This window comes from Saccopteryx leptura, chromosome 5 (genome assembly GCF_036850995.1).
Source record: "Saccopteryx leptura isolate mSacLep1 chromosome 5, mSacLep1_pri_phased_curated, whole genome shotgun sequence".
NCBI classification, from domain to species: domain Eukaryota; kingdom Metazoa; phylum Chordata; class Mammalia; order Chiroptera; family Emballonuridae; genus Saccopteryx; species Saccopteryx leptura.
In genome coordinates, this window is record NC_089507.1 from 179,479,229 (window position 1) to 179,503,671 (window position 24,443).

Genomic DNA, 24,443 nt, shown 5'->3' on the forward strand with positions numbered 1-24,443 from the left:
ATAAAGAGAGAGCATTTTCTTAAATGGTAAAATATATTGGACACGGTAGCATTTAAAGTCTGATCATTTTCCCTTAAAAAAATTACGAAGTTCCCTGTGAGCGCCATTAAAATTGTATGCCCTTAAATGGGGAGTGCCTTCCTGAGGAGCCCGAGGCTGCCGCAGTGCCCCCTGGTGCCTCCAGGGGCACCACGTCTTGCTCAGAGAAACACTAAAGTCCTGCAGCCTCTTGTTTTAGCTGGAAAGACCCATCTGCTTTTCTGCTGAGATTCACCCACCAACCATGGGAACGATGGCTTCTCAGTGTTGCAGACACGCCTTACAAGCAAGAATGATTGAGCTCTTAGCATAAATGCAGAGAATGATTGAGCTCTCAGCATAAATGCTACTCTTACCCATTCAGCTTTGTCTGCCACTTTTTTAACCAAATACACACACACACACACACACACTGCCATGACAGTTCCCTGCATGTGGCTATGACATGACTGTACCTTTCATATGCTGTTACACTTCCCCAACACCAGACTTTGAACATGGGAAAAGCATGCTCACATCTCTACCAGACTCTTACCACCTCCAAGCCTGCAGTGGTGACCCAGGGACAAGGGTCCTCTCCCATCTCCTCTCATTATTTTGGGAGGTGCCCAGAATACTGTCTTACAGGCAGAAAGGAACAAGTGTCCCCACATTCTTCTGCTCCAGTTCTGGGCTGTGGTCCCTGCCCATCACTGTGGGTGTCCTCTGCGGACACACTTATGTATGTCCCGATTCTCCCAGCCCCCCAAACCCCACTGGCCAGAGCGAACAGGACTCCATGCTCCCCATTGTCGGGCTGCACTTCATCGCCAGGACTCTGAGGCCTTGGCTCGCTCAGCACCTCACAGAAGTTCCTCATGAAGACAGACTCTTTTGTCTGTCTCTGGCTCTCCCAATAGTCCCAGAGGCTGGGCCAGAAGTCAGCTCCCTGCCATTCCCTCCCTCCATCTCTTGTCCTCTTCTACTCTTTTTTCCAATAACACAAATCATGTATAGGAATTCATACAAACACTTGGCTTGGGAGGCAGCCCACCCTCTCCAGCTGGAGCAGATATGGCCCAGCTCTCGCTCAGCCGAGACCTCTGTTACACCATGATTAGCCGAAGCCTCTCTGGGTCTGGACAGCTTTCACTTCAGACTAGAAGCTCTTGTCAATGAGGAGCATCATACCAACAGACCTGAGGCAAAGACCTGTATGGCAGAGATGTGGGTGGACTCTGACTCCCTCCAACAGGATGCAGCAGAAGCGATACTGCATGGTTTCCTAGGCTGGGTCATAAACAGTGACCCGACTTCCACCAAGCTCTCCCCTACCTGAGGCAGGCCACTCTGTAGCCCCGCACCACCAGGTAAGAGGTCAGGCTACCGTGAAGTCATCGTGCTCCAGCGACCCAGTGGAGAGATGGCAGAGCGCAGAGCATGGTGCCTGAGAAGACCTGCGGCTCACGTCCGTGCACCCCCCTTCCAGACAGGAGTGCCAGCGAACCGACCCTCGGCCGCCACGGCGCCCCTGCTGACACCCTGGGAGCAGAGGTGTGGCAGCTCCACCAGGCTCTGTCCAAAATGCAAATCTGTGAGCAAAATAAATATTGTCATTGTCTTAAGCCCCCAAGGTGAAGGCAGTTTGTTTCACAGCCGTTGTTACCAGTGCAGTCTGACGCCTGGACTCGGGACTTTAAAGACCCCTGAGAACTGAGGTCTCCTCTCCCTCCTTGCTGGATGAGGACAGTAAATTGTCACTCCAGTAGGTAAGTCCCTGCCTGGGAGCGCAGAGCACAGTGGCCATGTGGAACCACACCAGGACTTCTTTCTTGGCCACTACACTGTGTCTGTTTTTACATTTCGACACCTATGATCTCTGGTCCATGTGGAAGCCATGTGCAGGAGGAGTCTCTTTGGGAAAGTAAGGCTTTACCCTGAGCTTCGGGTCACAAGGTAAGGACAGTGTCTTGCCATCTGGATGCTCTCCCTGGATGACTCTGACACTGTAGAGACTGCCTTGGTCTGGGGGTCCCAGAAGTGGGCCCTGAGATAAGGATTTGAGAGTGAATGATTTACTTGGAAGTTGACCACAGGAAACACATAGGAGAGTGGGGAAGTGATACAGGGAAGAAAGAAAGTAAATAAAGCATGGTATCAATTCAGATACCACTTTGGACCATTGGGACTCAGTCCTGCTGGTGGGGACCTCTAGGAGACCAACCATGCGGTACATCAGTACATGCCTCAGAGTTGTCCCACACAAGGGGATACTCTGAAGAAGCTAGGATACTCTCCAAATGCCCACCTGCCTGTCCACACAAGAACTGAGCACACCATGTAGAGCGGAGGTGCCCCCAATAGGAAGCCATTACCCACATGAGAAAGGTGAGTACTGAGACGCTGTGGGTAGGCATCACGGCGTCTGCTGAGCCCTAAGGCACCTGCCTGAGCAGAGCTGGGAGGAGCCATCATGTGCTGGCTCAGTGAGGACAGTGCAGCCAGCCCAGAGGTCCTGCGGCAGGAACGTGGGAATCAGGCTGGGAGGAGACGTCAAAGAGGGTGCAGGCCATAATGGGCAGGACCGCAGCGAGGACTTTGCATTTTACTCAGTGAGAGGAAAAGTCATGGATGGTTTAGAACAGGATGCCACAACCCAACCTTTTCAGGGTTTGTTCAGGCTGTTGTGCTGAAGAAAGGCGGTAAGGAGTCGGTGACAGGAGACTGCCACATACAGTAAACGAGAGGTGATGATGGCTCAGGCCAGGATGGTGGCCATGAGGCGTGAAGATGTGCACAGATTCTGGAATATCTGAAGGCCCAGCGAGCAGGATGTGCCGATGGATTGCACGTGCGGTGCATGAGAGAAGAATCGGTGGTGAATGGAAGGGGTTTTCCCTGAGCTCCTGGGAGGGAGGCTCTGCCATTGATGGAGACAGGAAAGACTGGGAGGCTCCGGTGCAGACAGGAGGCTGCAGTGGGTCAGGAGCTTGTTGGGGGGATGTGAAATGTGGGGTGTCTATGAGATAGCTGAGTGGTGATGCCAGGTAGGCAGTTGTATAGACAAACCTGGAGTTCAGGTCTGAGGTCTGGGCTGGACACAGAGAGTTGAAGTGGTGGGTGCCTCTCCCTCCCCCCGCGATCATCCTTGGGTCAAATGGTTCATTTTGAAGTTGACTATGAATCCACTGGCAGCCTTATAGAATTCCTGCCTCAGTGTTCAGACAGCCACGTAGACTTCCTTTAGCGGGAAAACAGGACCAATTTCTCGGCTCGGATGCCCAGACCGAGGGCTGAGCTCGCACTCATACTGCCATGTCTCCTTTTCCTACCTCTGTCGGTCTCTCGTCCTCAGTCTTTTCTTGTAGGAGCTCCCGCAGGGCTGCTGACACCTCTGGGAGGGAGGTGAGAGACGCCCCTGCCCTCCCCATGTGCCTTCTACAGAGTCAACACCCACTGGCCTCTGGGACTGGCCTTTCAACATTGAAACCAAGGACACTCGGGGGGCAGAAGCCAAGTTGAGCAAACACAGTCCTTGTGCAACATGGGGCCCAATCCAAAGATCAGGTTAACACTGGGGCGCTGTAGCAGGTGGGCCAGCCTGCCCTCCTGCCGAGCTCTGAGCAGGAGAAGATGGGGAACTCTTGTCCCACGGAGGAGCACAGAAGCATAGCACAGATCTCCTCAGGTCACCTGGGCTCAGCCCCAGCTGGTGAACCCGCTGGCCTCCCCTGACCTGGCAATAAGGGCTGTCGGTGATCAACTGCAGTTAGAAGTTGGTGAAGATGACATCGCAGAGTTACTCGAATCCCCTGGCAAGGAACTAACCAGTGAAGACCATATGGAACTAGAACAGCTGATGATAGAATTGAGAGGAAAAAAGAGGGACCTAGAAACTCCAGAACCAAAAAAGTTTTCTACAAAAGAGCTGATACATTTTGTCTCATTGAAGCAGGAATGGCAAAGTTAGAGGAGCAAGATCCTGATACAGAGAGGTTCACCAGAGTTTACCATACAGTAACGGAAGGTCTGAGATGCTCCAGGGCCATTTATGATGAGAAAAAGGGAAGCTCTGTACAAACTTCCTCTGATGCCTGCTTCAAGAAACTGACTCCAGCAGGAGAATCAAACCCTGACTCTCTAACACCAGACCCACCCTCTCCAACAAGTCCATCATCTTCTGCATCATCCAAGATTGTTTAAGGTTGTATTTGAAAATGTTTAAGTATTTATACACACAAGAAGGTAAAAATAAATACAGTGTTAAGACAAAGATCTGTCTAAGTTGCATTTAATAGGTAAATGTAGATATTTCAACTTATATACAAATCCAGCTTAAGAACAAACCTACAGAACCTCTCTCGTTCGTAACCCAGGGACTGCCTATGTAGTGATAACACTGTATTGTATAACAGATTTGTCAAGAAAGCAGAACTTAAATGTTCTCATCGAATAAATACATGACGAAGCTGGCGGGGCAGCACCTAAAGCAAGGGTCCCCAAACTTTTTACACAGGGGGCCAGTTCACTGTCCCTCAGACCGTTGGAGGGCCGGACTATAAAAAAAAAATATGAACAAATCCCTATGCACACTGCACATATCTTATTTTAAAGTAAAAAAACAAAACGGGAACAAATACAATATTTAAAATAAAGAACAAGTAACTTTAAATCAACAAACTGACCAGTATTTCAATGGGAACTATGGGCCTGCTTTTGGCTAATGAGATGGTCAATGTGCTCCTCTCACTGACCACCAATGAAAGAGGTGCCCCTTCCGGAAGTGTGGCGGGGGCCGGATAAATGGCCTCAGGGGGCCGCATGTGGCCCGCGGGCTGTAGTTTGGGGACCCCTGATCTAAAGCAAAGGTCTGCCACACCTTCTGCTCTCAGGCCCAGTGTTTTCTCCCTCCTTTCTACGCCTCCACACCATCTCTGGCTCGGAGGAAATGGGAGGTTTCACCCTCTGAGAATCTGCAAGGAAAAATTCTTGCAGTGCAAGTGGATTTGGAGGAAGATGGGCATGTGTGAGAGGAACCTATCTGTCAGCACAGCTTCAGGCCACAGAGCAAGCGCGGAGAGACGCTGGAGGCCAGGCTGGCACCATTCCTGAGGCCAGACTCTGGCCCCCACAGAGACATGATCAGACTGAAAAACAATAGCACAGGGGTTCCATCACTGAGGAAATATTCATCAAGTGCCCACCAAAGTGAGCAAAACAGACAGGAATCCGTGGAGCTTATGCCCTCGTGGGAGAGAGAGGGACAGCAGTAAACCAATAAACGGAGAAAGCAGATGTCAGATGGTGATGAGTGCTAAGAGGGAAAATAAAGTAGGGGACAGCCGGGAGATTTCCGCAGGAGAGTGAAGCTGAGTCCAGGACAGGAAGAGAGGACTCCCAGATGCCAGCTTCCAGTGTGAAGACCAACAGCTGGGCACTGGGCTGGGCACGGGGGTCTTTGTGAAGTAACACTTGGTCCCTCATTCCTGGCCACCTGTCTTTCTAATGGTTTGGGAAATCATCTTAATCAAACTGAGTCTATGAGGGACACTGGCTTACAGCCACATGCCGCGAGGACACCTGTGGGGTTTGGCATGGTCTGTACATTAAGAAAACTGAATTTGAATTTCTTACATCCAGGCACTATCCTGTTTGCCCCGACTGAGAAGGCCCTGTCATCCACCACCTGGGATGTCTCGTCTTTCTGTAACATGCTGGCCGCCGCAGGTGTCTCAGTTCACACTTGTTGTCTTCAGTGGTCCCAGCTGACTTTCTGTAGAGCAGCTATGTGAGAATTCCCCAGGGGGCTGGTTAAAACTAGGGCTTGCCCCCCTCCCAGAGCCTGTTTCAGTGAGTCTGAAGTAAAACTCTGTGGTAGATATTTGCTACAACACAAATACAATTGGTCCATACCCCTCATAGACACACCCTTAGGTGGTCCTGTCCCACAACTCTAGGCTTGTCCTGTGACTTGCTTCACCACCAGGGCCTCAGTCAGTGTGACACAGGCAGAGACTTGAAAGGGGCCCCACTCTGGCTGCTCCTGGACTCAGTGGCTCCACATGGATGAGTCTGAGCTGGCCAGCTGGAGGAAGAGAGGCCTGTGGCCCAGGTGCAGTGGGCACCCAGCTGACACCTGAAACCACCGGCCATGTGAGGGAGGCCATTCCAGAGGAGTCAGGCCTCAGCCAACCTGCCAACTGACCATGGTGCCCAAGCACCCCAAACAAGATCGGATGAGCAGATGCGGAGCAGAAGAACCCTCCACCCCAAACAGGACCATGAGCTAAATAAATGGCTGATGTTTTAAACCATTCAGTTTTGAAGTCATTTGTTATACAGCAAAAGCTAACTGATATAAAACTCAAGATCCTATCATTTTTTAAACCTTCCTGGCGTATCTGATGATGCAGCAGGCCTGGCAACCCGTGACACATTCACCTCCGTCACTGCCCCCTACCGCCCTTTCCTCCGGTGTCATTGTGTGGGCATGGCTACGGCCTTGATGACGGAGTGGAGCGCGGTGAGGGTGGGCTCAGAGGCACCCCTGCACCCAGGTCCTCTCGTGCTCAGTTCCCAGAGCGAATGAGGCCCAGCCTGGAGTGCTGGTCTGGCCCAGGGACTGATGGAAAGGTTTGGCATCTTTCTTTCATGTTAACTCCAGAGACAGATGATATTGGGGAGCAGTCAGGGAAAATAACCACGGAATAGCTTTCTGTTGGATGTGGACAAGTAGAAGACATGGATATGAGACCCTCAGGGTTTCTGTCTCCTGGAAACCCAAGCCGAAGGGAGCTTGGCTCATCAGGACAGAGCCACGCATCCTGGGAGCCTGGAAGGAGAAGGCTGGCAGCCCTGTGGGGGCCTGGGCTCTCTGGGCCACAGCCGGGATGAGCATGTGGGAGGCGAAGGGAAGGACAGCAGCCAGGGCGTGACCACGCCCCTGCTCCTTCCCCCACAGTCAGCCGGGAAAACCTCACTCTCACTTTTCAAAATTGGAAAATAAAACACATTAAAACATCTGGGGAAGAAAAATCCTTTCTAGCAGCAGTCCAAATCCTGTTCCTGGAATACCCTCATGTTGGAGTGAATATGCAGCTCTCGTGAATAAGGGATCGGGCAGAGCAGGCCCCTGAGGACTCCACCTAGCCCTGCCTTCAGGCCGCCGCCCCCAAGCTGTGGGGCAGCTGCAGGTGCTCAAGGCAGGACTGCCTCAGTCTCCCTCAGTGTTCTTTCCCAAGAGCCAGCCTTGGTCCAGTCAAGAAGCTCTTTCTAATAAGCACAGAAATCTTGCCAGAAATTCACCTTTTCTCCTAGACAAGAGATTACATGACAATTCTATGACATCCACCTACACACACAGACAAATAATAATAATCATCATCATCATCTAAGAAAATACCAGGAAAATGCCCAGACACCAGGCAAACACATTTTCTATACATAAGCAAAATTTTGTTAGAAAGTGCCCCGTACCAGCAGGAGAGGCTGTGTGAAGGAGGAATGAATGCAATTCTGCTCTTAAATCCATAGTAAGGTGGGGTGGAGCTCTAGACTGGGCTATGTGACCTTGGAGCAGGCCATGCTCCATGATGAGGTCTTCAGTCTGGCCACCTCTGTTTTCCTGCTCTGAGCTCTCTGTGGCACAACCAGCCCTGGGTTTGGTGGCAGCACAGCTGCCCATTCACAGTAACAGGTAAGTGTCCCATGCAGAAATGATGTCAAAGAATAGAGGCTCAAGAAAAATAAAACCATTGGATTTGCGAGTTTTGCTCCAAAGGTAACAGTGACCTAATGAGACAAGTATGTAAAGCACAGTCTCTGGCAGATAGAAGGACCTCGACAGATATTAGCTGCTGTTGCTGCTGCTGCTGCTCACAGGGGCTCAGGTGGGGCAGGCATCTCACCTGGAAACACTGGTCAGTGATGGTGGACTCAGGGGCCCGAAGCAAGCAGTTGGTCCCCTCTCCTCTCTGACCATCCCAAGCTGGATTTAGTTCTGTGCCATCCAGAGCTCTTCAGGATCTTCTCCACAGCAAGCCTGGAAGACAGAGGACGGTAGAGGAGTCAGGAGTAGGCCTCTCTGCTCAAGGGGCTCAGTCAAGCGGAAACACCTGCAGATTCGGCCACAGCAGGTCAGTGGGTAGGGCATGCATCAGCAGCTGGCTCAAGTGTACTCATAGGCGCACATGCAGCTGCTCAAAACTGGCCCTGGTGGCCCCCCTGGCCAATTGGCTTAGTGGTGGAACATCAGCCTGGCATGTAGATGTCCTGGATTCAATCCTCAGTCAGGGCACACAGGAGAGGTAACCATCTTCTTCTCTCCCCCTCCCACTTTCCTTCTCTTTCTCTCTCTTTCTGTCTCTTTCTTCCTCTCTTGCAGCCATGGCTCAATTGGATCGAGCACATTGGCCTCGGGTGCTGAGGATAGCTCCATGGCCTCCACCTCAGGTGCTCAGAATAGCTTGGTTGTGAGCATGGCCCCAGATGAGCAAAGCATCGGCCCCAGACGAGGGGTGCCTAGTGGATCCTGTCAAGGACCAAGTGGGAGTCTATCTCTCGATCTCCCCTCTCCCTCACTTGAAAAGGAAGAAAAACAACTGTCCCGGTGTCTGACAGCCCAGGGACGAGCTTTCGCAGCAAAGTCTGTAGCAGATGCTGTTGGCACTGCCCAGACCTTTGTCCCCATCAACTCAGGCACACCACCCCCAAAGTCCCAGCACATGGAACCTCTTAGCCTGAGGGCTCTGGTGCTAACATCACTTACCCCTCATGGAGGACAAGAAATCAACCAACGACACATGGGAATTGGTGGGTAAGACCCGAGCTCCCGAGCTCCTCATGCAGGCGGCACTGGGAATGCTCTACTGGCTGCCAGGAAGACAGAGCTCCAGGGCCCCCAGAGGGACCCCATGCTATACCACACCTGCTCAGCTGCCTTCCCTTTCCTGCCTCCCTCCCTGCTCTCTAACCAGTGTACCCTTCACCTCCCAGATAAACCGCCTGTCCTGGAACCCTTGTCTCAGTGTCTGCTTCTGGGGGCATCCAGGCTAATAAAAGCCATGTTGCTTTTTCTCTTGAGCTCCACTTGAGAGAGGCCCACCTCTTTGTGTCTCCTGCCCCCTCCAGGCCCGAGTCCTGCACATCACCTGGTCAGCCCTGGATGAAGCTTGATGGCAGCCAAGCTTGGCTGGTGTCCGGCACCTGCTAATCTGCCTCACGTGCCCTAGTTGTGGAAGCTTCCCGTTGGAGCCACTGCTGAGCTTGCTATATGCTCTGGACCTGACCTGCAGGTTGGGCACCCCTTAGGGTGAACCTCTAGAACCTGCTTTGGACCCTACATGCCCCAGTGCAGAGTCTCTGGCCCATCCCAACCCCTCAGACCCCTGCCTGACCTCCTCATCGTCTGCCCACAGAGACAGATGAGCCTGGGCACTCGGGCAAGGTTCCCAGGCAGCCTCTGGAACTCATCCCAGGACCTGGTCCTCACAGACCTCGGCTCTGACCTCCTGCCTGGCTTCACCTGCACCACCTGCTTTGATGACTACTCTCGCTGTCCTCACGCTGATTCTCTGAGGACCGGGGGTGGGGCAAGACTCCCTTTGAGTCTGTGCCTTTGGCCATTTCAGAGGTCGCTGCAGCTCCATCCAGCCCAGTCCTAGGCATAGTGCTGGCTGTGAGGACGGCAATGAAGAAGCTGTTCCTCACCTCTTGGAGGATGCAGATACGTGCGTAAGCATTTACAGCCCATTGCGAGATGCTGTGGCAGGTGTCCAGTGCTGCAGGAGCACAGGAGGGACGGAGAGGGGTGCCCAAGGCTATGCATAAGGACCAGGGGAGGAGCGGGAGAGAGACGCCTGCTTCTGGCTCACGCAGCAGCATCTCCAAAGGCAGACAGGTGAAAGGCTCTCCCGCAAACCCGTGTTATATGTTGGGAATCAACACAAGAGCCTGACAATATTTAATGAAATTAGAATTTAAATATTGAAACTTGTGAGTGATGACAAGTTTCACACCCTCTATGAGCTATATTTTCACTAATGAGCTACATTTCTTCACAGAGCCCCCACCTCTGAGTTCCTCCCTTTATATCTCTCCCACACTGTAGGGAATATGCTTACTTCATTATTCACAGAACCATTCAGAAGACTTCCACCAAGGTGCAAACAGTCTAATTTAACCCTCTATGTGGGCGGCAGCAAATTTGAGCTCCAGGGATTTGGGCTCATTGCTGAGCTATTTGCTCAAGGTAGAGGGCAGAATACCTGAGTCAGTAGATCACACAACCAGTGATTAGAAACTGGCACCTGATTACCTACCCCACTAGCTACCACCCCAGACCCTGCACAGTCATTGCTGCAAGGACAGAGGGCATAAGTAGAAAGTTCCAGAAAAGAAAGCAGGAGTCTCACTCAGTCCACCAGCTCCCACAATTCCAGCTCATCTCTTCATGAGGTTGCCTCACCTAGCCCTGGCACAAGCCCCACCCCTCAGGGATACAGTTCCCCCCTCTACAGGAGACTGGCCTTGAAGCGCTCCAGTGAATTGCCCTCCTCTTTCCATTGCCATGTCTTCTCTGAGCTGTCAGACCACTGGGGCTAGGACAGGAGTGGGGAGTGTGCTTGCTGGAGAGGAAAGCAAGGTGGTGGTCATCATCTGCAGAGGAGGACTGCAAGAGGCGGTGAGGATGTGCGGACTGTAAGAATGAGACGGCACTCGAACTCCAGGTGTGCAGGCTTTATTAGAGGAGAAAGACCTGCCGGGGCACTTCTCCGAAAAAAGGGTCCCAAAAACAGACTGAGGTAAAACTTTATAGGGTTGGGGATAGCCTCAAGCAAGGGTGTGCTGGTATGTTCGGCTTTCTGGAATACTCCTCTTTGGGGTGATTGACCAGCTTCCTGAAATTCCTTTGTCCCAGGGGTGATTGTCTGGTAATTAAGGGTGGGGTCAGGCAGCAAGAGGAACAGCAAAAGGGCAGTTGTAATTCATGTATCTATCAGGGACAGGAAGCCTGTGGCATTGGGCGGATCCACCTTGGTGGGATTGACAGGATGTTAGAGGCACTGAGATTTGGAGGAGTGTTTTCTATGTTAGTTTGACATTTTGAAAAGGGATAGACTTTCTAGTCACCCTCCATCCGGTGCACAGGAGCATACCCATTATTTCTTTGCCCCTCCCCGAAACGTCTCCCCCAGAAATGATTGTCCTCATACCAATGAGGAAACTTACACAGTCCCCCAAGGCAGCCATCTCCCAGAGGTTGCCATTAAAGTCCCTGGAGGAAGAGATCATAGCGATCCTTGACTAGAAATAGTAAGGAGTAGGTGGATGTCCACTATCACGGTGAATCTGAATGCAGTCATTAGAAGAGCACGAAATGGCCATGCCAAATACTGCCTAAGACCAGGGTTTTATGAAAAACTGCTTTAACATGAGCCTTTTTTTATTGCCATCTATTCCACTAATCCCACCTCCTCTAGTTGTCCCAGGAAACAGAGTGGGGTTGGTCACCCCTATTTCAGCCTTGCCTATCTCACATCCCTCCAGCTTTAGAAAGATGAAGTCAAACCCTTTGATACTCCTTCATGTCTGTGTTTCTCAGGACTCTGCCTGTTTTTGAGACTGTTCCTTCTACTCTCCTCCAATACTTCACTGCATTTTTTCCTCGAGATCATTGGAGAAATTCTGCCCAACACACATGTCACATTGCTTGCGAGAATCATAGTATGTGTGAAACACAGGCCCTTGTGCAACTACAAACACCTACGGAGACAGAAGCATCACTACTGTGTGTTGGCTCAGCCAGGAAAGGGGCACACCACACACTGAGGGTACAGCAGTATGAGAACACCTTGGGGTTGTAAATGGAGCCATTTTTCAGCCACTGCTCCTAAAAACCCAGGACAGCAACTTTTTCGGAAATGGTGCCATTTAGTCTGGGGATTTCTTCAGTCAAAGTGTGCATGTGCCGGAGTGACGTCAGAGAAATGGCGGTCAGCCATGAAGGGTGCTCCCGATATCTCTCCTTGAAATTTAAACAAATTCAACAACTAGAGACAGAAAAATAATCCCAGGAGCATCTGAAATACACATACATCAAACAAAGATACGATTGGGCGAAAGGGTGGCTGAATATGTAATCCACTCTGAAGGAAATAAGACAGAGAACGGAGTATTCCGCTTTCCTCACTGACCTGAGCAAGGGCTGCTTTCTCTTGGAACTGAGAGGAAGGGAGGGCTAGGGGCAAGGGAATAGGCTGGCTAGGGCAGAGATGTTCAAGCTGAGGAGAGCGTATGCCCGCGGATCAGCCAACACATAGCTAACGCCAGCAGCAAACCATGGCAGAGGTGGTTGAGTGGGTTTCTTGTGGAGACTGACACCAGAGTTATTTCGAGCTTTGTTTACTCCTGGTCTCCCAGTCGGTGAGCATGGGCAGTGTGCGAGTGGATCCACCTGGTGCCTCAGGCATGGGCACCCATGTTCCCGGAGGGAGGGGCTGGGTCAGAGACTTCAGCAGTGGCCTTCTGCGTGGGCTGTAGCCAGGGTTTCTGTATAATCTCTGCTCCCTGAACAATGGCGTGCATGAAGTGCGCAATAACCGGCTTCCCTATGCCGGACCTGTCCGGGCGGGGCACCTCCACCAGCCATACAGGCTAACAAAGCACATTCCTGTGGAAGAGAATGAAGGAAAGGCTGGGGGGAAGGGCGCTCAGGCAACTTGCAGGCAGCCTTTGGAGAGCAGACCCATGGAACGCTGAAAGGAGCCTAACCTGCAGTCTGCTCACTGCCCTGCTGGCTTATGCTGGTGGCTCTGGCTGACAAAGCATTCTTTCTCAGGGATGCCATTTAAGTGGACCTGGAGTGGAGAGGGACTTGATAGTTCTTAGGGCCTCTTGCTCTACAGGCAGTGGCTGGGACAACTTCCTACCAGACAATACAGGTTAAATAGCACCCTCCCATGGAACAGACCTCAGAGAACACTGTGAAAGTTGGGCGAGCTGGGCTGTAGGTTTCCCAACAAAGGAGAAGCCTGTGGAGAGCAGACCCATGAAGTGCTGAGGCAGATTTAACGTGACATACCTGGGGATCCTTAGAAAGGAGCTTGACCAGAAGTCAACTCTCCCCTCTACCTGCTTAAGCTAGTGGCTCTGGTTGACAAAGCTTCCATTCAGAACTGTGCCTTCAATGAACCTGGAAGAGGGACTTGGCAGCTTTTGAAACCTCTTGCTCTGCAGGCAGTGATGAAGGCATCTTCCTACCAGCAAGCAATCAGCTCCCAGCCCTACCTGATTACATTGGTGGCTCTGGCTGGCAAGGCCTTACCCAAAACCCTGCTTTGAGTGGGGATAAAGAGAGGATTTGGCAGCTTTTAGAGCCTCTTACTCTCCAGGCAGTGGCTGGGGCAACTTCACAGCTGGGTCTTCAGGCTGCTGGTTCAGGAAGGAGATATCTGGGGAGAGGCTCTGGGAAAACGAATTCTCCCATTGTCAGAGCCTGCAAATGCTAACAAACCCCATCTACAAATGGGACTGAGGCCTAATTTATGTCATCACCATAGCAACACATCAACTGCAAAGCTCTGCCTAAGAGTGCCATAGGGGCAGAACCTGGAGTACAGCACCACTGGCCATAATGAGAGAGAAAGAAGAAAAGGAAAGAAGATAACCTCTCAAAGCCAGGAAAAATCCAGTCTTTATAACGTTTTCCATTTTTTCATTCATTTTTGATCTTTTTTCTTCCACCTTGATCATTTTATCCTCTTTCCATTTTACACTTTTCTTTTCATTTTGAACTTCATTACCCATAGGTGTTACATTTTCATTCTTTTTTTTTCTATGAGGTTTATATTCCAAAAACCTTAACTCTTCTTTTTGTTTCTCTCTCTCTTTTGGTTTCTTCTTTTCTCATTTACTTTTTCTCTCATTTGATCCTCACTCACAAACAAATTATTTTATTCTGGATTCAAATTTTTTCTTTGTGGCATTTTGTGAGCTTTTTACTTCACTTCCCATATCATTAGCATTTCCCCCAACTCTGGCTCTCCATTCCAGGTAGTTTTTGTTCCACTTAATACAATAGAATTTTTATTATTCACTGTATTTTTTCTTTTTCTTTTTTCTTCTTTTCTATCTCACTATATGTCTCATTAGATCATCATTTACAAACAATTTTATTCTTGATCCAAATTTTTTCCTTGTAGCATTTTGTGGGTTTTTTCCTCATTTTTTGCCTTTTGTCACTTCCCCCAAAATCAGGCCCTCTGTTCTATGTAGTTTTTGTTCCACTTAGAACAATAGAATTTTCAGTTTTTTACTGTATTTTCTAAAAAAAAATTTTTTATTATTTTTATCAAAAATACCACTCTCAAATGCCATTTAAAAAAATCAAATATCATGGATACAAAAGACAGAGATGTAGCTCAGATAGATGAGAAAAAATCTATAGAAAAAAATTTTCAATAGCTTGGAAACCTTGGAGTTAAATGACAGAGACTATAAAATTGAAGTCCTAAAAATATGCAGGGATATACAAGAAAGCACAGAAAGGCAGTTAAGGGAGCTCAAAAAACAAATGAACAGAAAGAATACATCACCAAGGAAATTAAAACTATGAAAATGAATCAAACAGAGATGAAAAACTAAATTTATGTACTGAAAAATGAGGTAACAAGCTAATAGAACAGGCCAGATAGAGGAGAGAATTAGTGACATAGAAGACAGGCAACTAGAGGCACTACTGAGAGAAGAGGAGAGAGGCTCACGAATTTTAAAAAAAAATGAGAAAGCCCTACAGGAATTATCTGACTCCATCAAAAAGAGCAACATAAAAATAATGGGTATATCAGAAGGAGAAGAGAGAGAAAATGGAATGTAGAACATATTCAAACAAATAATAGATGAGAACTTCCCAAGCCTGTGGAAAGAGCTAAAGCATGAATTCAAGAAGCAAACAGAACACCAAGTTATCTTAACCCAAAAAAAAACTACTCCAAGGAACATCGTAATGAAATTGGCACAAACCAATGACAAAGAAAAAAATTCTCAAGGCAGCCAGGGAAAAGAAGAATACAACATATAAAGGAAGGCTCATTAGATTATCATCAGATTTCTCAGCAGAAACTCTACAAGCTAGAAGAGAGTGGACCCCAATATTTAAAGTTCTGAAATAGAGGAACTTCCAGCCAAGAATCCTATACCCATCAAAGCTATCCTTCAAATACAAAGGAAAAATAAAAACATTCACAGATACAAAAAGATGAGGAAATTTATCATGAGAAAATACCCACTTTATGAAATATTAAAAGGGGTTTTCCAACTGGATACAAAGAACAAAACTACAAATAAAAGCTCCATCAAGATCACAATAAAAACAAGTTTAATCTGTGACAACAAAAACAAAAAAGGGAAGAGGACAAAGATTAACAGTAGCAAAGGAGGATGGAGTGCAGAAGCACTCTGAGATAATGTACTACAATAAATATGATATGTATCCTTACCATTACTAAATGGTAACCACCCCTGAAAAAACCACCACAGAAGCACATGGCTTGAAAAAAGAAGCAACAAAGGAAAGAAGTATGGATTAAAACCAAACAACAACAAATAATAGAAAAACAAAAGAGAATAATCAAACAAGATGCAAAACTATCAGAAAGCAATATATAAAATGGCAATAGGAAACCCTCAAATGTCAATAATTAAACTAAATGTAAATGGATTGGACTCACCAATAAAAAGACACAGAGTAGCAGAATGGATTAAGAAAGGAAATCCAACTGTATGCTGCCTACAAGAAACACATCTAAGTTACAAAGATAAAAACAAATTCAAAGTGAAAGGTTGGAAAACAATACTTCAAGAAAATAACATCCAAAAAAAAAAACCAGGTATAGCAACACTCATATCTAACAATGCTGACTACAAGACAGCAAAGGTAATCAGAGACAAAAACAGGTCATTTCATAATGATAAAGGGGACATTGAGTGAAGAAGACATAACAGTTCTTAATATATATGCACCAAACCAAGGAGCACCAAAATATATAAGACAGCTACTGACTGACCTAAAAACAAAAACCAACAAAAATACAATCATACTTGGAGATCTCAATACACCACAGATGGCTCTAGATTGTTCATCCAAACATAAAATCAATAAAGAAATATTGGCCTTAAACAAAACACTAGAACAATTGGATATGATAGACATCTACAGGACATTTCATCCCAAAGTTCCAGATTATACATTTTTCTCTAGTGTACATGAAACATTCTCAAGAACTGACCATATGTTGGTCCACAAAAATAACATCAACAAATTCAGAAAGACTGATATTATACCAAGCATATTCTCTGATCATAAAGCCTTGAAACTAGAATTCAACTACAAAAATGAGGTAAACAAACCCACAAAAATGTGGAAACTAAACAACATACTTTTAAAAAATGAGTGAGTCAAAGAAGAAATAAAAGCAGAGATCAAAAGTTACATACAGAGAAATGAAAATAACAATAAGACATAACAGAATCTCAGGGATGCAGCAAAAGCAGTAATAAGAGGAAAGTTCATATCACAACAGGCCTATATGAACAAACAAGGGAGATCCCAAGTAAACAACTTAACCTCACATCATAAAGAACTAGGAAAAGAAGAACAAAGGCAACCCAAATTCAGCAGAAGAAAGAAAATCAATGAAATAGAGAACAGAAAAACTATAGAAAAAATTAATAAAACAAGGAGCTGGTTCTTTGAAAAGATCAACAAAATTGACAAACCCTTGGCAAGACTCACTAAGGAAAAAAGAGAAAGGACTCATATAAACAAAATCCAGAATGAAAGAGGAGAAATCACCACGGACACCGTAGATATACAAAGAATTATTGTAGAATACTATGAAAAACTGTATGCCACCAAATTTAACAATCTAGAAGAAATAGATAAATTTCTAGAACAATACAATCTTCCTAGACTGAGTCATGAAGAAGCAAAAAGCCTAAACAGACCTATAAACAGGGAGGAAATAGAAACAACTATCAAAAACTTCCCCAAAAATAAAAGTCCAGGGCCAGACAGCTATACTAGTGAATTCTATCAAACATTCAAAGAAGACTTGGTTCCTATTCTACTCAAAGTCTTCCAAAAAATTGAAGGAGAAACAATACTCCCAAACACATTTTATGAGGCCAACATAACCCTCATACCAAAACCTGGCAAGGACAACACAAAAAAAGAAAACTACAGATCAATATCTCTAACGAATACAAATACTAAAATACTAAACAAAATACTAGCAAATCAAATACAACAACACATTAAAAAATAATTCATCATGATCAAGTGGGATTCATCCCAGAATCACAAGGATGGTTCAACATACATAAAATGGTTAACGTAATACACCATAGCAACAAAACAAAAAACAAAAACCATATGATCTTATCAATAGATGCAGAAAAGGAATTCGATAAAATACAACACCATTTTATGTTTAAAACACTCAACAAAATGGGTATAGAAGGAAAATATCTCAACATAATAAAGGCCATTTATGATAAACCATCAGTTAACATTATATTAAATGGCATAAAACTGAGGACTTTTACCCTTAAACCAGGAATAAGACAAGGTTGTCCACATTCTTTGCTCTTATTCAATATAGTGCTGGAAGTTCTAGCCAGAGCATTCAGACAAGAAAAAGAAATAAAAGGCATTCATATTGGGAAAGAGAAAGTAAAAGTTTAACTTTTTGCAGGTAATATGATCCTGTACATCAAAAACCCCAAAGACTCCACAAAAAGACTACTAGAAAAAATAAACGAGTATAGTAAGGTCACAGGATACAAAATTAATATACAAAAGTCCATTGCCTTTCTATGTGCCAACAATGAAACATCAGAAAACGAACTCAAAAAAATAATTCCCTTCATGGTTGTAACAAAAAAAAATAAAATACCTAAAAATAAACATAACAAAGAATGTAAAGAATCTAATAAAAACTACAAAGTATTGTTAAGGGAAATAGAAAAAGATATAATGAAATGGAAAAGTATTCCTTGTTCTTGGATAGGAAGAATAAATATAGTCAAAATGACTATACAAATTTAATGCAATTTCTATCAAAATTCCAATGTCATTTTTTAATAAAATGGAACAAAAAATCATCAGGTTTATATGAAACTATAAAAATCCCAAATAGCCAAAGTAATCCTAAGGAAAAAGAACAAAGCTGGGGGCATTACAATACCTGACTTCAAATTATATTATAGAGCCACGATAATCAAAACAGCATGATGTTGGCAGAAAAATAGACACTCAAGCCAGTGGAACAGAATAGAAAGCCCAGAAATAAAACCACATATATATGGTCAAATAATTTTTGATAAAGGGGCCAACAATACACAATGGAGAAAGAAAAGCCTCTTCAACAAATGGTGCTGGGAAAACTGGAAGGCCACATGCAAAATAATGAAACTCGACTACAGTTTATCCCCCTGTACTAAAATTAATTCAAAATGGATCAAAGACCTAAATATAAGACCTGAAACAATAAATTACATAGAAGAAAACATTGGTACTAAACTCATGGACCTTGGTTATAAAGAGCACTTTATGAATTTGACTCCAAAGGCAAGGGAAGTGAAGGCAAAGATAAATGAATGGGACCACATCAGACTAAGAAGCTTTTGCACAGCAAGAGAAACTGACAACAAAACAGACAGCCAACTAAATGGGAGATGATATTTTCAAACAACTGCACAGATAAGGGCCTAATATACAAAATATACAAAGAACTCATAAAACTCAACAACAAACAGACAAACAATCCAATAAAAAAAATGGGAAGAGGCCCTGGCCAGTTGGCTCAGCGGTAGAGCGTCGGCCTGGCGTGCGGGGGACCCGGGTTTGATTCCCGGCCAGGGCACATAGGAGAAGCGCCCATTTGCTTCTCCACCCCCCCCCCCCTTCCTCTCTGTCTCTCTCTTCCCCTCCTGCAGCCAAGACTCCATTGGAGCAAAAATGGCCCGGACTCTGGGGATGGCTTCTTGGCCTCTGCCCCAGGCGCTAGAGTGGCTCTGGTCGCGGCAGAGTGACGTCCCAGAGGGGCAGAGCATCGCCCCCTGGTGGGCAGAGCGTCGCCCCTGGTGGGCGTGCTGGGTGGATCCCGGTTGGGCGCATGCGGGAGTCTGTCTGACTGTCTCTCCCCGTTTCCAGCTTCAGAAAAATACAAAAAAAAAAAAAAAAAATGGGAAGAGGACATGAACAGACACTTCTCCCAGGAAGAAATACAAATGGCCAACAGATATATGAAAAGATGCTGATCTTCATTAGCTATTAGAGAAATGCAAATCAAAACTACAATGAGATACCACCTTGTGCCTGTTAGATTAGCTATTATCAACAAGACAGGTAATAAAAAGTGTTGGAGAGCCTGTGGAGAAAAAGAAACCGTCATTCACTGTTGGTGGGAATGTAAAGTAGTACAACCATTATAGAAGAAAGTACGGTGGTACTGCAAAAAATTAAAAATAGAACTACCATATGACCCAGCAATCCCTCTACTGGGTATATACCCCCAAAACTCAAAAACATTGGTATGTAAAGACACATGCAGCCCCATGTTCATTGTAGCATTGTTCACAGTGGCCAAGACATGGAAACAACCAAAAAGCCCTTCTATAGATGACTGGATAAAAAAGATGTGGTACATATATACTATGGAATACTACTCAGCCATAAGAAATGATGATATCAGATCATTTACAACAACATGGATGGACCTTGATAACATTACACTGAGTGAAATACGTAAATCAGAAAAAACTAAGAACTATACGATTCCATACATAGGTGGGACATAAAAATGAGACTCAGGGACATGGACAAGATTATGGTAGTTACTGGGGGTTGGGGAGAGACAGAGGAGGTGGAGGGAGGGGATTGGCACAAAAAAAAAAAACAGATAGAAGGTGACGGAAAACAATTTGACTTTGGGTGATGGGTATGCAACATAATCAAATGTCAAAATAACCTGGAGATATTTTCTCTGAACCTATGTACCCTGATTTATTAATGTCACCCCATTAAAAACAATAAAAAAAGGAAAAAAACAAAGTGTGCATGTGCCAACACCCAAACTTCTTATGCTGTGTGTGTACCTATATTAATTTATCTGTTAATTAGTAAATTATGCTAAAACTAGCAAATTGTCAAGAACTGGAAGAGTCTAGAGCAGGGCCAGCAAACCAGAGCACATGAGCCAGATGCAACAGCCACTGCTTTGCCACAGCCTGAGAGCTAAGAATGGTTTCTACGTTTCAAATGGTTATAATAATTTAATATCCTATATAATAACCTTTTATATAGCTACATAATAGTCTCAATTTTGCTTCTTGGCCAGAAAAGCTTGAAATATTTACTCTCTGGCCCTTTAAGAGAACCTTTGCCAACCCTGTTCTAGAACCAAAGGGAAAGTGTGACCATCAGCATCCTTGGGCAGGAGCTGGGATGCACTGTATAGTTGAAAAAGCATGTCTGGTCCCCTGATCAAGAAACTCCAGTTGCAGGTGCAGCCTAGAGAAATCTTCTGCTTATAAAAAAGATGATCATGACCACATTGTTCTTAACAATAACCAAAAAAAAAGGATAATTGGAAACTAATTGTGGTATATTAGTATGATAGAAATCTGCACAACAGTAATAAAAGTTACCTAGACCTAGATACATATCAAGGTGAGATCTCAAAAATATAATGTTGATTGAAAAAAGCAACTTGCAGAAGGATCTGTGTACCCTGAAAGCAACTGCATAAATTTTCAAATAAAAGTTCAAAACAAGTCTATGCAGTGTGCGTGTGTGGTGTGTGTTTAAAGATGTCCAAAAAATGCACTGGAAAACTGCATACCAAACTTTTGTACTATTGCCTCTAGGAAGAAAGGGTGGGGAGGCAAGGAAGAAGGTCAGAAACAAAACTAGATGAAGCGGTGGGAGCCAAGGGAACTTTAAGTGCATCAGTATCCTTTGTTTTTACACAAGCACGCCCACAATGAAATTAAAAGTATAAAATGCAAACACAAATTCTGAGTAGTTGGAAGCCAGGGACTTGCTTTATTATTCTTATCTCCACATTAACAGAGCATGTTCTAAAATTACCTTTGTTTCGATTTACTCTTTCCCACTGTAATTAATTTTTTGTTGTTGAAATTTTAAGTAACTAAAGAACCGTGAGGTTTTTAGTCTAATCAAGAGGAGTATGGATATTTAACAATTTGAAAAACACTAATCAGAAGCAGAGGCTTTTAATTTTTAAATCAACTTTATTGAAGTCTAATTTCCATACAACACATTTCACCCATTTTAATACACAATTCAATGACTTTTACCAAATACACAATGCACCCATATAACAACCACCACAGTCAGAACACAGAACACTTCCACTGTTTCCAGAAGCTCTTGTCTCCTTCCCCAACCCCTGCCTCTAGGCGACTACTGCTCAGATTTCTGAGAAGAATGTTTTTCACAAAACTTTTCATTCAAACAGGCACTTGAAGGGAAGCTCAAGAAATAAGCTACTTGAAGTCTGAGCCATCCTGGATGAAATGGGGAGGGGGTTAGGGGGTGGAGGTTGAAAGTCTGTTTGAAAACCACAGGAGCTTAGCAGTGGTTTTCTCCTTCCCAAATATAAGCACTGATTTTAACACAGAGCATTTCTCATCACCCCACAAGATAGCAGTTACTCTTTTATTATCGATTGAGTGACAAAATGCATATGTATATATAGATTCCAAAGCCCCAGGAATCATTAGCCCACCATGGTCTGAAGGTCATTCATTCTAAGAGAATTTAGTCCAACCTCTAATTTTACAGAGAAGAAAACCAAGATCCAGAGTTGAAGAGACTTGTTTAAACTCTCACACCTGGAAGGTGTGAACCAACCCCAAGTGAAGGGACATCTGGTCAACCCTCTCATGGAATTAGCAGTTTGACAACATGTCTGATCTTTTCCTACTTTACCACACTGCCTTTAGATGGCAAAATAGATGTGCCCACTGTGCCCTCCAGAGACAGGGACAGGGACAAGAGGACCGGTATCTCAGAACATTGGATACAGAATTGGACAGAGCATTTCTTTACCAAAAGTTGTGATGCTTAAAGTTGAGAGAGAAGTCCTGGATATGGTTTTTCCACAAATCAAAAAGGGGGCCAGTAAGTTCCCCATCTCAGGGGTCTGGTCAAAAGGAATGAATCATGGTGCAAAGTCAGAAACAAGGCCTGGCCCAGTTTCCTACACATAATAGACATTCAAATAATAGTTACTCCACTTCCATGAAAGAAGTCAAGATTTACAAGAGAGTACTTCTTCTACCCTAACAATGAGGAAAAGCTAGGAAATCTACAAAAACATGATTTTTTGAGCCCATAAAAAGTTAAGGTTATAGAGAACCCAATGAACTAAATTCCAAAAGCTGGAAAGCCTCTCTGAGGAGAGCTGGGACATACACTGTTTCACCTTTGTCAGAGTGCAACGGCCTGTGGAGGAGGCCACCACAACAGTAGGTAAGAAAAAATGAGCCAAAACTTTAGTGAATTCTAAAAAGTTAAGTGTGGGTCCACATGTCAGGTTAGAATTACTGGGAATCCCAGACACAAATGAAGTTTACGGTCATCACAGTATTTTTGCCAGGAGCCTTCACCAGGAGCCCATGGGAAGGATTGGTGCAAGAAAGGAGACTGGAGTGAGTGCCCCCAGGTGATGCAGGTGTGCACAGCAGCGCAGATGTGGCATCATCCTCCCTCCCTCCCAGACCCTCCTTCAGATGAAGCAATGGCCTTAAACTGCTGGAGTACAGAAAGAAAACGAGTCCAGGATCCTGCACTAATACAAAATAGAGGCTTGCTATCACTGGGGAAAGAGCAGAAGCTTCCTCCCAACGAAGCTCCAACACAGCTAAACTATACAAAGTTCGGATTCCACGGTGATGGTGAAGAATATACTGATACCCTTCTTTCCCTGAAACTCATGTGCACAGCCCCTGTCTAAGCCTGAGGCTAGAGCAGGAAAAGTGAGACTTCCCCATCCACAGTGCTCATCATGAGCAGCAAAGTCTATTACTAAGGAGTGTCCAGATATTGGAGAAGTTGACCACACAGGTACAGTTGAAAGCTGAATATGAACTAGGAACACAAACAACCTCCCAGGCACACCGTTTCCCACATAAAGCATAAGATATCAGCCTCCCACTGATAGAGGAACCTGAAGCCTGTGATGAAGGAAATGATAGCAGAAACATAATCAAAACCCAGCTTGATTCCTAAGTTGATTGACACAACCACTTTTGTTAACAGCCTGAAAATAGAGGCATGCCCTTTATTTATGAAGTAAGTGTAAATACTACTTACTTCAGTCTCTACTGCTTTTCTACAACAAATGTTTGGCATGCAATAATAATTTTTGGGATACACACACAAAAAAAACCCCACAACTCATTGTAGGGAGATAAAACAACCAACAGAACCAGACTCCCAAAACTCAGATATTTTAACTGTCAGATACAGACTTCAACTATGATTATTATGTTTAAAAACCTGATGAAAAAAATGAACATGGATCTAATAAGTCTAAGAGTAACATGAGCCAAGAGATAGGAAATTTCAGCAGAGTCAAAGAGTCAAAAAGAGCCCTGGTCAGATAGCTCAGCTGGTTAGAGTGTTGTCCCGGTAACACAGAGATTGCTAGTTTAATCTCAGATCAGGGCACATACAGAGAAATATTGATGTTTCTCTTCCCCCCTTCTCTAAAATCAATAAAAATAAATAAATATGGTAAAATTTACTTTATTTAAAAAGTCAAATAAAAATGCTAGAAACACAAAGAGCAATTTCAGAGATTAAGTCTTTCTCTAAGCTTGTCAGCAGACTGGACACAGCTGAACAAGGAATCAATGAACTGGAAGGTAGATCAATAAAAATTACACATACAGAAATCCAAAAAGAAGAAAGAGTGAAATATAGAGCGAACCTGTAAAAGCTGTGGGACAAGCAGTCTGACATACATGTAACTGAAGTCCCAAGAAGAGAAAAGAGGGAAAGAATGAAACAGAAGGAATACTCTTATTTTATTCTTCTTTATGTAATATTTCTTTTTTCTATGGCTGCCTTCAAATTTTTATTTTTGGATTTTAGCTGTGTGACGTGTGTGTGTGTGTGTGTGTGTGTGTGTGTGTGTGTTACTTTTCCTGGTCTGGGTACACTGAGCCTCTTGCTTGTGTGTCTAATTTTAGAAAATTCTTGGCCATTATATTTTTAAATATTTCAAATATTTTGATTTACTTAGAGAAACAAAAAATAAATACGGTAAGCCTGAAGGTAAATATTAAGCACATGTTTTTTATAGAATTTTTTTGGTCTCAGATGAGAAAAAAAT